Source organism: Oryctolagus cuniculus, chromosome 1 (genome assembly GCF_051225735.1).
Source record: "Oryctolagus cuniculus isolate XC-2025 breed Fujian yellow rabbit chromosome 1, ASM5122573v1, whole genome shotgun sequence".
In the NCBI taxonomy this organism is placed as follows: Eukaryota; Metazoa; Chordata; class Mammalia; order Lagomorpha; family Leporidae; genus Oryctolagus; species Oryctolagus cuniculus.
In genome coordinates this window covers 149,129,296-149,144,105 of record NC_142867.1, presented here as the reverse complement: position 1 = coordinate 149,144,105, position 14,810 = coordinate 149,129,296, and the positions used below count along the sequence as shown (strand labels likewise).

General features: G+C 38.5%; 1 pseudogene; it reads left to right on the top strand.

The window, feature by feature from the left end:
* The first annotated feature begins 1,626 nt into the window (after positions 1–1,626).
* LOC138846179 (52 kDa repressor of the inhibitor of the protein kinase-like) overlaps positions 1,627–14,810 on the top strand; it is a 68,079-nt pseudogene continuing 54,895 nt past the window's right edge.

Sequence of the window (14,810 nt, the reverse complement as noted above, 5' to 3'; positions counted from 1 at the left end):
TTAAGTGGTATATCCCTGGTTCAGTTCCAGAACTGTCTTTCTTGTCACATCATGCTGCACAAAGAGAAGTCCCACCGGGAGGGAATGCCACATCTCACACACCAGTGGTTCTACAAAATAATTAAGACATGAGGAAAAGTGCAAATGGACTATTCTCTATAATATCCTGCCACTGCAAGACTGGATTGTGGCCCTGGAGGGAAAGCATAGATGATGGGACATGCTTGCTCAGTGCTATGGCTGCCAAAGGAAAGGCCCCTGTGAAGAAAAGACCATTAACAATCTCAGCTCCATTAAATTTAAAGCAGCTGCTAACAGTAGGGGCCTTTACATTGTCAATTATATGAATTTTCCTATTACTATGTCATACCAAAGAGCAATTATAGCACATTCATCAAACACTGCTTCCGCCTCTCTGGTTCTGTCCATTAATGCCACAGTGGCAGGCCTAAGAAATTCTCAAAGACAAATCTGACATGCAGACTTTAATTGTTTCAAGGATTTGTGGTCAGAAACAACAGTAGGTGAATAGTGGGAGGTCAATTACACAATTAGATAGCGATAGACAGAGACCAACTGAACTAACACAATGTACCAAATATTTATATATCAGTTCACTTTGCAAAGTGCTTTGACACCTACTATTTAATTTCAGGTTGGCATTTATTCCATTAACTAGTCTGGGAGGTATTTAATTATTCTGCCTTTTTTACAGTGGAAGAAATGAAGACCCAAGAGTCTCTGGTGGCAAAGTCTGAATCCGAATCTGAGGGATAATTCCTGTGTGGTTTTACCTCATTGGAAGGGCAAAGCAGGCTTAAATGACCAGTTTTTTTTTTTTTTTCTAATTGCATCTTTCATAAAGAAGTAGATAAACTGGTCCTACTAGAGAGAAGTAAGAATGGGGAGAGAAAAGAGAAACATGCAGAGAGAAGGATGGCTCCAATTTGAGACAGCATTAGGTGGTTTTTCTAGATAGTGTGATGTGTGCCATGCTACAACCCCACAAATACGGAGAGGGGATAAGGAGGAGGGAAAGAAAACTAGTTTTCTGTAGTAATAAATTTGAAAAACAGAGTTACAGAGAGAGGTAGAGACAGAGAGAGAGGACTTCCATCTACTGCTTCACTCCCTAAACGGTCTCAAAGGCCAGAGCTGAGCTGATCCAAAGGCAGGAACCAGGAGCTTCTTCAGGGTCTCCCACATGGGTGCAGGGGCCCAAGGACTTGTTCCATCCTCCTCCGCTTTCACAGATGCAATAGCAGGATTGGAAGTATAGCAGTGGGAACTTGAACTGGTACCTGGATGTGAACTGGTACGCTGCAGGCTGGGGCTTTAACCTGTTGCGCCATAGCGCAGGCCCCTCTGTAGTAAATTTTTAAAACTGACCTGCTCTTCGAAAGGCACGTCCCCCAGAGTCTCAACCCATTTTTGACATAAAAGAAATGTTCGATGTCAAGATGATGACGGCTCATGCACTCCTTGAGCAGCTCTGTTTCAAGTTCCTTTTCTATACACTTGCTAGGTACTGAAATGAATAGTAACATTTTCGTGCCCTTTGGGAAGATCACCATTCCTGGAAGTGACCAAAACATTGACAGATGACTCAATGTAGTATTTTAAATGATGGTGGTGAAGTCAGGTTGCTGTGGGGGCGCCGAAAAAGTAGAAAACCCAGGTAAGCCTGGAGTTGTCCCAGAGCTGCCTCACCTGATAGGTAAGAGCTGGTAGGGCTTTAAAAAGAGAGAGAGAGAGTGAAAAAAAAATACTTTTTAGCAAAAGAAACAGCATTACACAAAGATTGTGCTTTACTACTTGGGCATGCAGCTGATGGATGGAGAATGAAGAAGAAGTGAATTAGAGTAAACAAAATACTTTTGATCAAATCCCATCTCTCTCTCACTGTCCACTCTGCCTGTCAAAAAATAAAAAAAAACAAAAAAAGATTTATAAAAAAAAATCCCACACAACTCAAGCACTAGGATGCCTAAGTGTGGTAGCCACAGAGTACACGGCAGTCACTGAAGTCTACAGACACTTCCAAATAAAGCATTTCTCAGTTCCAGTATTCATCACTCCTCCTGCTGATATTCTTCCCAGGTTCTGCAGCTGCTCCAATCTCCTTGCCACTACCCCAGATCACTGAGAACACGTTGACCCATGGTCTGCTTTGGCCAGAATATGAAGCAATTCAATATTCTTTTAGCTCAACTGGAATAACCATTACAGGAAGCTAAGGACTGAAAAAAAAAAAAACCTAAGTTGAAAAAATTTTTACCAATGTTAGCTTCAGAAAACCAACTCATCTGGTTCTCTATTACTGTAAAATAAACTATCCCCAAAACTTACTGGCTCAAAACAACCAATTAATTTTGCTCACAATTTTTTGGGTCAGGAATTCAGAATGAACTTGGCTGGGCTGTTGGTCTCAAGTCCACACAGGTGGCGGATCCACTTTCAGATACCCTCTCTACCATATTCTTTTAACACTTTGTTTCTAAAAATTTTTTAAGTTTACAAAACAAAAACTATGAGGTAGTAATAGTTCCCATATACCTCTTACTCCATTTCCCAAGTTAATGTCTCATACTAGTGTATTTGTCACAAGTAATGAATAACACCCAGCTTCCCCTATATTTTTTCCAAACTCCTTTTATCCCTCTCACCTTTCCCAGGCTTTAGTAATCAACATTCTGTCATCAGATTTTTTTTTTTTAATTTTAGTTCTCACATATAAGGAAGAACATGTTTCATTTGGCTCTCAGGGCCTGGCTTATTTCACCCAACATGATATCCTCCAGTTCTATCCACTTTGCTGCAAATAGCATGATTTCATTATTTTTATAACTTTCCATTGTGTATATATACCACAATTTCTAAATGCATTCATCAGATGATGGACACTTGGTTGATTCCACATTTAGTGAACAATTCTGCTAATAAACATGATAATGCAGGTTCCTTTTGATACAGTAAATTCATGTTTTTTGGGTTATTATAACCCAAGTGGGAGTGCTGGATCATATAGTTCCATTTTTTAAAAAATCACACAGTTTTCCTCAGTGGTTGCACTGATTTACATTCCCTCCAACAGGGTATAAGAGTCCCACTTTCTCCACACCCTTGCCCGCATTTGTTACTCTCTCTCTTTTTGATAATAGCCATTCTGACAGGGGTGAGACGTGATATCTCATTTTGGTTTTGATTTGCATTTCCCTGGTGACTGGTGATATTGAAAATTTTTTCATATATTTCTTGGCCATCTGTATTTATTTCAGAAATGTCTATTCAGGGTCTTTGCCGATTTCTTAACTGGATTTTTTTTATTGTTGGGATTTCTGTGTTGCTGATATATTCTGAATACTAATTCTATGTCAGTTAAATAGCTTATAATATTTTCTTTCTGTTGGATATCTCTTCACTCTATGGAGCATTTCCTTTGCTATGTAGAAGTTTCTGGGTTTGATATAATTCCATTTGTCTAGCTTTGTTTTGGTGCCTGTGCTTTGTGGGTGTGATCCAAGAAGTCATCGCCTACATGAAGGTATTAAAGTATTTCACCTGCATTTTCTTCTACCAATTTCAGTCTCAGTTTTTCAGTTTAGGTCATTGATGCATCTCCAGTTTATTTTTGTATATGGTGGGAATAGGGATCTAGTTTCATTTTGCTACATGTACCTTTATTTGAATAGTCTATCCTTTCTTTAGTGGCTGTTCTTCTCACCATTGTCAAAAATCAGTTGGCTATGTTTGTGGATTAACTTCTAGTCTCTCTTTTCTGTTCTATTGATCTATACACTGGTTTTTATGTCAATACCATGCTCTTTTAATTACTATAACTTTGTAGTATCACGATGCCTCCAGCTTGCTTTTTTCCCTCTCAGTATTGTTTTGGCTACTCTGGATCTTTTGTGATTCCATATGAATTTTGGGATTGTTTTTGCTGATTCTGTAATGAATGACATTAGTATTTTCATAGGGATTGCACTGAATCTGCAGATTGGTTTAAGTAGTATATGTATTTGTCTTTGTCTTTTTTAAAGAGTTATTTGTTTATTTGAAAGTCAGAGTTACAAAAAGAGGGATAGCCAGAGAAAGTTCTTCCATCTACTGGTTCATTCTCCAGATGGATACAATAGCCAGTGCTGAGCCAGAGTTATTTTTTACTTGTTTGGTTAAATTTATTCCTAAATATCTGATTTTCTGAAAGTTATTATGAATGGGATTTCTTTCTTGAGTTCTCCTTCAGGGAGATCATTATAGGTGTATAAAAATGCTACTGTTTTTTGTACGTTGAGGTTGTATCTTATGACGTTCCTGAATCAGTTTATCGGTTGGAAAGGCTTTTTAGTGAAGTGTTAAGGGTTTTCCATGTACTACAACATGTCATCTGCAAAAATGGATATTTTGACTTCTTCCTTTGTAATTTCAAAGCCCTTCATTTCTTTCTCCTCCCTAGCTGCTCTTGCTAATACTTCCATTACTACATTGAATAAGAGTGGTGAAAATGGAATCCTAGTCTTGCTCCAGATCTGAAGGGAAACATTCGAAGCTCTTCCTGTTCAGTATGATATTGGCTCTTGGTTTGTCACTTATAACCTTTATTATTTTGGGGTATGCTCCTTCTATACCTAATTTGTGGAGAATTTGTATCATGAAGGGATGCTCAATCTTATGAAATGCTTTCTCTGCATCTATTGAGATGACCAGATGATTTTTGTTCTTCATTCTGTTGATGTGATTTATGACATTTATTGATTTTCAAATGTTGAACCACATCAGCATCTCTAAGATAAAACCTACTTGATCAGATGTCTGATCTTTTTGATGCAGTATTAGATTGTTAATATTTTATTGAGAAATTTTGCATCTAGGTTGATCAGAGATATTGGTTTGTAGTTTTTCTTCTGTGTTGTGTCTGTATTTGGTTTTGATATCAGAGCAATGCTGACCTCCTAAAAATGTTTCAGATAGTATGAAAAGTATTGGAGTTAGCTCCTCTTTAAATATTTTGTAGAATTCAGTAGTAAAATCATTAGGTCCTGGACTTTTCTTTAATGAAAGTTTCCTAATTACTGCTTTAATTTCATTATTTGATGTGGATCTGTTTAAATTTTCTGGATCTTCTTGATTTAATCTTAGTAGGTTATATGTATCCAGGGATTTCTCCAGTTCTTTGAGTTTTTCCAATTTGTTGTCATGTAGTTGTGCATAGTAGCCCTTGAATTTATGTGGTATCAGTTGTAATGTCTCCCTTTTAATTTCTAATTTTATTTTCATGAATTTTTCTAATTTTTATTTCTTATTCTGGCTAAAAGTTTCTCTGTTTTGCTGATGTTCTTTAAAAACTAACTTTTGTTTTATTGACTTTTTGTATTTTCTTTTAATTTCAACTTATTTTTGATCTAGTTCTTATTATTTCTTGTCTCCTGCTAATCTGGAGTTTGGTTTTCTTCGTCTTTCTCTTAGTCCTTGAGTTGTATCATTAGATGGCTTGTCTGAGATCTTTTTTATTTTAATGTAAGTGCTCAACATTATAAACTTCACTCTTAATACTGCTTTTGCTGTATCCCACAGGCTTTGATATGTTGTGCTCACACTTTCATTTGTTTCAAGAAAGTTTTTTATTGCCTTTTAAATTTCTTCAATTATCCATTAGTCATTCAGTAACATCTTGTTAAATTTCTATGTACTTATAAATGTCCTGTTTTTCTCATTGAATTCTATTTTTATTCCTTTGTTGTCAGAGAAGGTACATGGCTTAATTTCCATGTTTTAAAATTTACTGACACTTAATTTGTGGCCTAATATGTGGTCCATCCTACAAAATGTTCTCTGTGTTGATGAGAAGAATGTGGATTATATAGTTGTCCAGTGAAATGTTCAAGTGTCTGTTAGGTCCATTTGCTAATGAATACGCTTCAACTCTGATATATCGTTGTCGATTTTCTATCCAGATGGCTTTTCCATTGATGACAGTGGGGTGTTGAAGTCCCTCTACTTATTGGAGTCTATCTCTCATTACAGGCTTAATAATGTTTGATGTGTATATCTGGGAGGTCTTATATTGGGTATGTATAGATATTTATGATTGTTATATCTTCTTGATAAATCAATCTTTTTACCAAAATATAATATCATTCATTACCTATTTTATATTTAATATATATGTATAATAAATATTATATTTATATATTTATATATTTATAATATATATTTATAATATATTCAAATAAATATATTTATTTGAAGTCTGTCTTACCTGGTGTTATTCTAGTTACCCTTGTTTATTTTTTTTCCATTTGTGTAATATATCTTTTCCCAGCCCTTCACTTTCAATCTATGCATATCTTTACCTGTGAACAGTATTTCTTGCAGGCAATATATAATTTGGTCTTGTTTTTTATTCATTCAATCAACCTATATCTTTTGACTGAGGAATATAGTTCATTTACAATCAAAGTTAATACTGAGTGATAAGAACTAACTTATGTAATTTTTTGGTTGGTTATTGATTGTATCTTCTCTGTTAGTAAATTTGGTACTGCCATGTGTTCTCATGATGTAGGACTCCCTTCATAATTTCTTGCAAGGCTGGTCTGGTGGTAAAGCATTCTCTTGGTTATTGATTATCTTGAAAGCACATTAACTCCCCTTCACTTTTAAAAGATAGCAGTTTTGCTTGATATAATATTCTTGGTTGAAAATTTTTTTCTTTCCAGATCTTGAATATACCATTTCATTCTCTCTGGCTTGTATGATTGATGGTGAGAAGCCCACTGCTGGTCTTAGTATTTTTCCTTGGGATTTTTCTCTCACTGTTTTAAGATTTTTTTGTCCTCAATTTTAAACAATTTGACTATAATATGCCTTGTAAAGGGTCTTTTTATTGGTATCCTTTGAGGTTATCTCTTGTTGTGCTTATATCTTTCAAGACCTTTGAGGTTGCTAATGTTTTTTTCCTTCTCTTTTGCTTCACGTATCATAATATAAATATTTCTTCACGTGAAAGTATCCCATATGTTGTATAGGCTCTCTTCATTCTTTAAAATTTTTCTCTTTATTTTTGTCTGACTGAATTATTTCAAAAGACTTGTCCTTCAGATCAGAAATTCATCCCTCCACTTGGTCCATCCCATTGTTGAAGCTCTCAATAGTATTTTTATTTCATTGATTGAAGTTTTCAGCTCTAAAATTTCTATTGGTTCTTTATAATTATTTCTCTTTATTGAATTTATTGACTTTCTCATTTGTGTCATCTATTATTTTCCTCATGTCTATCTGCATTCTCTTGCAACTCAATGAATTTCCTTAGGATAATTATCTTTAATTATTTTTGAGGTATTTCATACATTTCCTTCAGATCATGATCTATTTCTGGAGAACTACTGTGTTTTTTTCTAGGTGTCATAATTCCTTGCTTCTTTGAATTTCCTATGTTCCTACATTGATGTCTATAAATCTGATATAGTTCCTTTTTTAAGGAGTAGGTTTTGTTGGAAGAGACTTTATTGTTTAGATGGAATGTGAAGTGTCACATGTATAGTTGCTTTGTTTTTGGTTCTAGATGAGCCCAAAAATGCAATCTCTGAGTTATTTCTTAAACAGTAATCAGTGTCAGCAGTAATCAGTATGAGCAGTTTCTGCAAGTCCCACATTTGTCTAATCTTCAGCAGTACAATTTTGAAGAGGGTAAGAGCTTCCAAAGATGTGTGTTTTCATTATCCAAAGAGTTGAGTATCAACCTACTAGATATTTTAATGGCTATTGCCACATTTCTGATGCTGTGGGATATAGATGGGGATGAACCATTGTTCCATTAGGTAAACCTGACTGATGTTGAGGCTTATGCCACCAGTAGCTGAGGCTCCCAGACTGTCTAATGCAGGCAGGTCCTGCTGAATGGGAATTACTAGTGCTAGGACTTATAACACCAAGATCCCAAATCCTAGCACTGGGAAATGTTAAGGGGACATTGCTCCAGTCCCACAGGGTGAATATAAATTATGTAGAGGATTACAAGAGTGGGTCTAGAGCACTAGAATCAGTTAGGCTTTAGTCTAGATCCTGCAACATATGTCCTGATGATTCTGAAGAATATTACACTGAAGTCACAGTCCTAGAGCTTCAGGATACAGTGAATCCTTACCCAGGACTCAGAGTGTGAGCGCCAGGAGTGCTGGGGGATGTGGATTGGAAGTCACAAGTCTGAAGCAGAGAATACAGGTAGTATCCTCTGGATTCCACAGTTGAATGCAACTTATTTAAGGGGAATTTTCCTATATCACACAGTGTATGTAAGTGTAGCTCGAAGGCCCGTGACCTGAACTTCTGAGGCTGCAGAATTCATGGGAGCCTTCTCTCTACCCTGGAAAGTGCCCTTCTGTTTCTTTGGGCTTCTGGTACCCCAAGAGCTGCTTGTTTCCCCCTAAAACAATTGGAGTACAGCAGATTCTCATATCTGGTGCTTTGGGAATGGAGGGAGGCAGTATGGATTCCTTGCTTGAAGCAAACTAGTCATGTGGTCCCAGTCAGCCCTGCAGATTTGATTTAAAATAAAGAGGACTGTCAATTTCCCCTATAGTTAGAGCCACCTGCCTGCTATCTGTGGCAGTGGGGAAGGTCAAGGTATTTTCTGCTTACTTCCTACCAGAAGGTTGGCAGGAAAACTGGGGATGAAGTAGTAGATGATGGCAATGGTGTTGTGCCTTTTTCTTCTCTCTCCATACTGGACTTTGGAGTCTCTGTACTATTTGCAGATCTCATAACTTCCTTATTGAAGTTTCTCCCCTGAGTCAGTCTTCTCAGTTATAACATTTTTTTTGACAGGCAGAGTGGACAGTGAGAGAGAGAGAGACAGAAAGAAAGGTCTTCCTTTGCCGTTGGTTCACCCTCCAATGGCCGCTGAGGCCAGCGCACTGCGCTGATCTGAAGCCAGGAGACAGGTGCTTCTCCTGGTCTCCCATGAGGGTACAGGGCCCAAGGACTTGGGCCATCCTCCACTGCACTCCCTGGCCACAGCAGAGAGCTGGCCTGGAAGAGGGGCAACCGGGACAGAATCCGGCACCCCGACCGGGACTGGAACCCGGTGTGCCGGCGCCGCAGGTGGAGGATTAGCCTATTGAACCGCAGCACCAGCCCTCAGTTATAACATTTTATATGGAGAACCCTTTATCTGGAAAATTGGGGTAAAGAAGAATGGCCTTCTCTACTATATACTGACAGCTCATATTCTTTCCCCACCATCCTCCCTACACACACATGCATTCTATTCTCTAGAGTTTATTCACCTGTCTCAGGCTTCATATAGCATGGTGGTGGTCTCAAAGCAGAATGCCTTCCTAGGGTAACTGGTCTCCAATAAAGCAGAGGAGAAGCTTCCAACCCTCTTTTTAAACACTTGCAACTTAAATATTTGCACTTTTCTATATACTGTTGGTCCAAGATTTTGCAAACCATACCAGATTCAAGGAGGGGATAGATAGAACCCTCCTAACAATGGAAATAGTATCTAAGAATCTGTGCCCACATTTATTATTTTATTTGAAAGACAGAGAGAGACATCTTCCAACCACTGATTCATGCTCTAAATACCTGCAATAGCTAGTGTGTACTGGACCAAAGTCATGGGCCTGGAAATCAATCTGGGTCTCTCACATGGGTTACAAACACTCAAATACTTGAGCCATCATCCTTCCAGGATGTATAATAACAGGAAGCTGAAATCAAGAGCAGATGGGACTTGAAACCAAGTACTACAATATGGGATGCAGGAATCCTACAGTATCTTAACTGCTGTACTAATGCCCACCCTTGTGGCCATTCTGCTTGTGCCATTTAGGGATTATTCAGCAGACAGAAGGAGAGTTGTTATGACACCACACAAATCAACTCATCCCATATATCTAGTAATAACTGCTAGAACTTTACTATTATGGGAACTTTCTAATTCAGCCAAAATGTATAATTTTAAATTTGAATCCAACTTCTCTGGGAAGTTAAGAGTCACAGCAGAAAACTGCAAGACCTTATTTTTAGTGTATCTTCCCAAGGAATTCACCAACAGAACCATTCATAACATTAGGCACAATGTGATTAAGTGGAATTAGCATTTAGACCTTTAAATTGCTTTAAATATATTGATATATTTAGTAGCTGATGGAGGAGAGGCTAGAACTCTGATCATCCAACCATCTGACTCCAAAGCCTGTCTTTCTACCTTGAACTTGGCTTCCTAATGCAATTAAAAATAATAATAATAAAAAAAAGGCTCAAGAGGAGGTCAGGGATGAACAATGCATCCTCGCTGACTCACTGAATAAGGTTTCCAGCTGCCACTGCCTGCAAATCCTTTTCAGTCTCCAAAAGTGGCCTTGACAGGTGAGCAGACAGGGTACCTCTAGGGAGCTGCTAATGAACAGAGGCTCTGGAAAGGCTAGGGAAGATTAAAGGAGAAGCAAGCTATAATATCAATAGTTGCCTGCTGTGACTGGCTACTGTTTAGGGGCACTTAGGGTAGCTCTAGGCAAATTTTCAGAGCAGGAAACCTGTCTTCTAAAATTTAAGTTTTCCTGGGGCAGGCATTTGGCCTAGCTGTTAAGAAGCCCATGTACCACATCAGAGTGCCTAGGTTGAACTCTTGGCTTCAGTCTTCACTCTACCGTTCTGCTAATACAGACTGTGGGAAGCAGAGATGATGGCTCAAGAAACTGGGTTTCTGTCACCCATGTAGGAAACCTGGATTGCAATCCTGGCTCTCAGTTTTGGCCAGGCACAATTCCACCTATTGTATTTGGCAAGTGAGCCAGTGGACAGGAGCTTTCTCCCTCTCTGTGTCTGTCTCTCTTTTTCTCTCTCTTTCTCTCTCTGTCTCTGGCCCTCCCAAATAAATAAGCTAAAATTAGCCAACAGCAACAAAAATAATTCAAGTTTTCCTTCTCTTTACTTACTCAGGAATTTCATTACCCTATATGCCACTTAGCCATTGTCATTGTAGCTTCTTTTTTTGAGAAGCAATTATTATATATATTTATGGAGTACTATGTGATATTTGATCTCTGTGTAGAAAGATTCATGGGCCAGCACTGTGGCACCGCCAGTTAAGCCATTGCCTCCTGCAGTGCCAGCATCCAATATGGTCTCCAGTTAGAGTCCTGACTGCTCCACTTCCAATCCAAGTCTCTGCTAATGGCCTGGGAAAAGCAGCAAAAGATGGCCCAAGTGCTTCGGCCCCTGCTACCCATGTGGGAAACCCGATGAATCTCTTGGCCCCTGGTTCCTGGCTTCAACCTGGCTCAGTCCTAGCCTTTGCAGCCAATTGGTGAGTTAATCAGTAGATGGAGGCTGTTTCTCTCTCCTTCTCTCTCTCTGTAACTCTGCCTTTCAAATAAATAAACAATTTTTTTTTACAAAGAGAAAGATTCAGTTAATTTAATTTACATATCCATCACCTCAACAGCTTATTTTGTCATTCATAACAACACGGATGGAACTGGAGCACCTTATGCACAGAGAAGCAAATGCTGGATGCTGTCATCTACCCGCAGAATCTCTTAAAGAAACTGAGAGTAGAAAGGCAGTTACCAGGGTCTAAGAGGGAGGGGAAGAAACAGAGAAAGAGAAGATGTGTATCAAAGGGTACAAAGTCAATGAAGGCACAAAGTTAACACTAGAAGAATAAGTTTAGTGATCTCTTGCACTGCATGGTGACCATAGTTAGTAATAAATGTATTACAGGAAGGTAGTTCAGAAAGTTTTTGGAAAACACAGTTAAAAGATAAGTTTTTATTGGTTCTAATAATCTTGAAATCCATGCACATAAGAGGTCTTCCAAAAGTTCATGGAAAATGCATGGTGCCAAAAAAATTCAGTTTTTTGGTATATCACAGTTTTTTGAATGTCCAGATACTCAGAAACATTGTGTTCCTTTCTCTGCCACCTCCACATCTGGAAGTTTTCCTTTCCTTGAAAGAGAGTGGCTCTGAGGAATGACTAGAGTATCTGCCTTTCACACGTGAAGTTAGGGTTTACCATTGCAGCACCACCTTCAAGGAGAACTTGCACTTTCATCTTCTCCCTTCTTCTCTTACTGGCATCCCCCAAAACAAGTAACGGAGGCAGCAGCCATTTGGTCATAACTCAATCCAAAGAGATGCTTGATTGGATTAAAACACATTTTAATAGAAGGGTTAAACGGAGGACGTAAAAGGGAAGCAATACAAAATTGTATCACATTGGGGCTGGCGCCGTGGGGCAGTAGGTTAATCCTCCTCCGGCGGTGCCAGCATCCCATATGGGTGCCTGTTATGGTCCCGGTTGCTCCACTTCCAATCCAGCTCTCTGTTGTGGCCTGGGAAAGCAGTGGAGGATGGCCCAGATCCCTGGGCCCCTGCACCCATGTGGGAGACCTGGGAGAAGGTCCTGGCTCCTGGCTTCAGATCGACCCAGCTCCAGCCCTTGCGGCTATTTGGGGAGTGAACAAATGGAAGGAAGATCTTTCTCTCTGTCTCTCCTTCTCACTGTCTAACTCTACCTCTCAAATAAAATAAATAAAATCTTAAAAAAAATTGTATCACATATTGGCCTCTAAAAAGTTTCTGACAGCAAGTGAAATTTTAGTTGCTCTTTTTAAGGCTACAACAAGAATACTCCCATGTACTATGAATCACTTTTCTAGGTAGAAATTGTATTTTTTAAAAGTTGCTTCCTAGGCTTGGCGCTGTGGCGTGGCACGTAAAAGTTTCACCTGCAGTGTCAGCATCCCATATGGGAGCTGGTTCGAGTCCAGGCTGTTCCACTTCTGATCCAGCTCTTTGCTATGGCCTTGGAAAGCAGTAGAAGATGGCCCAAGTCCTTGGGCCCCTGCACCCATGTGGGAGACCCAGAAGAAACTCCTAGTTTCAGATCAGCTCAGCTCCGGCCATTGCAGCCATTTGAGAAGTGAACCAGTGAATGGAAGACTTCCTCCCCCTTTTTCCCGGCCTCTGTAACTCTGCCTTTAAAATAAATAAATAAATCATTAAAAATAAATAAATGAATTATGTTTAAATTAGTAATTTAAAAAATAGCACTTTATTCACACAATTTACCTCATACAAAAGGGAGAACAAGAATGAAGATGAGACAGCACCAAGGTCATCTGATTCCAAATCCCACGATCTTGCTATTCTTGCAGATTTTCCTATCGCTTTAGCTCTCAATGGTCTCTATGGTAACAGAATTAACTTCTCCAAACCTCTTTATGGATTAACAAAATCTTTAAACACATGTTTTTATGTGCTTAAGGGTGTTGGGGATCAGTTAAAGGATTTTCTTTTGTTTTGATCAGGTTTGGCCAGATAAACAGCAGTAAGGAGAACCTCAAAATTTTATTGGTGTTACCGTTTCCTACACACATTCAATCCTAAATTTATTCAACACACAAGCCTTCTGCTTAATGCTATGAGAATACAGGCTGAGAGTGCTCCATCTTGCATATACTCTCACAGATTCTACAGTAATAAACAGTACGGCACTGAACAACAAAATGGCTCTTGAAGCTTCCACCTGGAGTTGACACTGGTCTTCTCCATTCACATTTTATTGTGCAACACAAGTTGCAAAAGTATGCCTCCATTCATAAGGGATAGGAGGTATCTACATAATGTCTTAGGAAAAAGAAGAGATGGAAAGTCTTTAATCAAAATTACTACCACACACACACACACACACAAAACAAACAAACAAACAAACAAACAAAAAACAGAAAAAAGCATGAACGAAGGTGTCCTGAACTCAGTTATAATTCATTTAAACTCATTTGTAGTCAGAGTAGTTACCGAGGAAAATAAGGGAAAGCCTAGGGATGACCATGGTTCACAAGAATGGGATCAGAATGAAAAACACTTTTCAAATAGTACCTCAAATTAATCTGAGGGTAACTGATCATTAAATGCATAAATATTTCACGTACGGCTGACTCTTGGCTCCTAGATTACAACAGTACTATAATTAAAACCAACAATCAAAAATACTAGTGTGGAATTCGTTTTCTAAAATATCCAAGATTCTCTCTGATCAACTAATTAAGAGAAGAGGATGGAGGGAATTGTTACAAAAATCTGGCAGAAATTTCACTGTTAACAGTTTATTTACCCAAGGTCATCAAAACTTCCCTGGTTGAATTCTCTATAGTTTACCTGGCAGTTTCGTGCACAACATTGCCTTAAGCTCACAGCACAATCCAGCAAAGCCAGTCATGTTTATCCTTATCTCCATTTCACAGACAGGGAAACTGAGCCTTTGTATTTCGATTTGGCTGAGGACACTCATGAAAAAGAGCCACATTTTTAACTCATTCTTATCCCATTACCACATACACAAGTGAGTTGAAATGTGACAATAAAATCATATATATTAAATTCTAGAGGCTCAAGTCATTTAATTTTTCATGTCTTAAGCTGTTTTCATATAAAAAGAATAGATATTTTTGGAATTAAAAAGAAAAATGTAAATAAATTTGGGGTCTTATGAGTGAAATACAACAGACCCATAATTCTTTGCATTGTGAGTGTCTACAATAAATGTTATGAGTTTCAATAAGTGATGGTCTACTAGACAGAATAATGATCCCCAAAGATGGCCCCATCCTTGTCCCCAAACCTGTGACGTCCTGATACAGCAACAGAGGTCTTGAAGATGCAATTCAGTGAAGGGTCTTGATTTAGAGAAGTTAGAAGGTCACCATGGCCTATCCAGATGGATACAACGCAGTCACAAGAGTCCTTGTAAGAGCAGGAGAGGTGTGTCACAGTAGAGGCAACGTGCTGTTG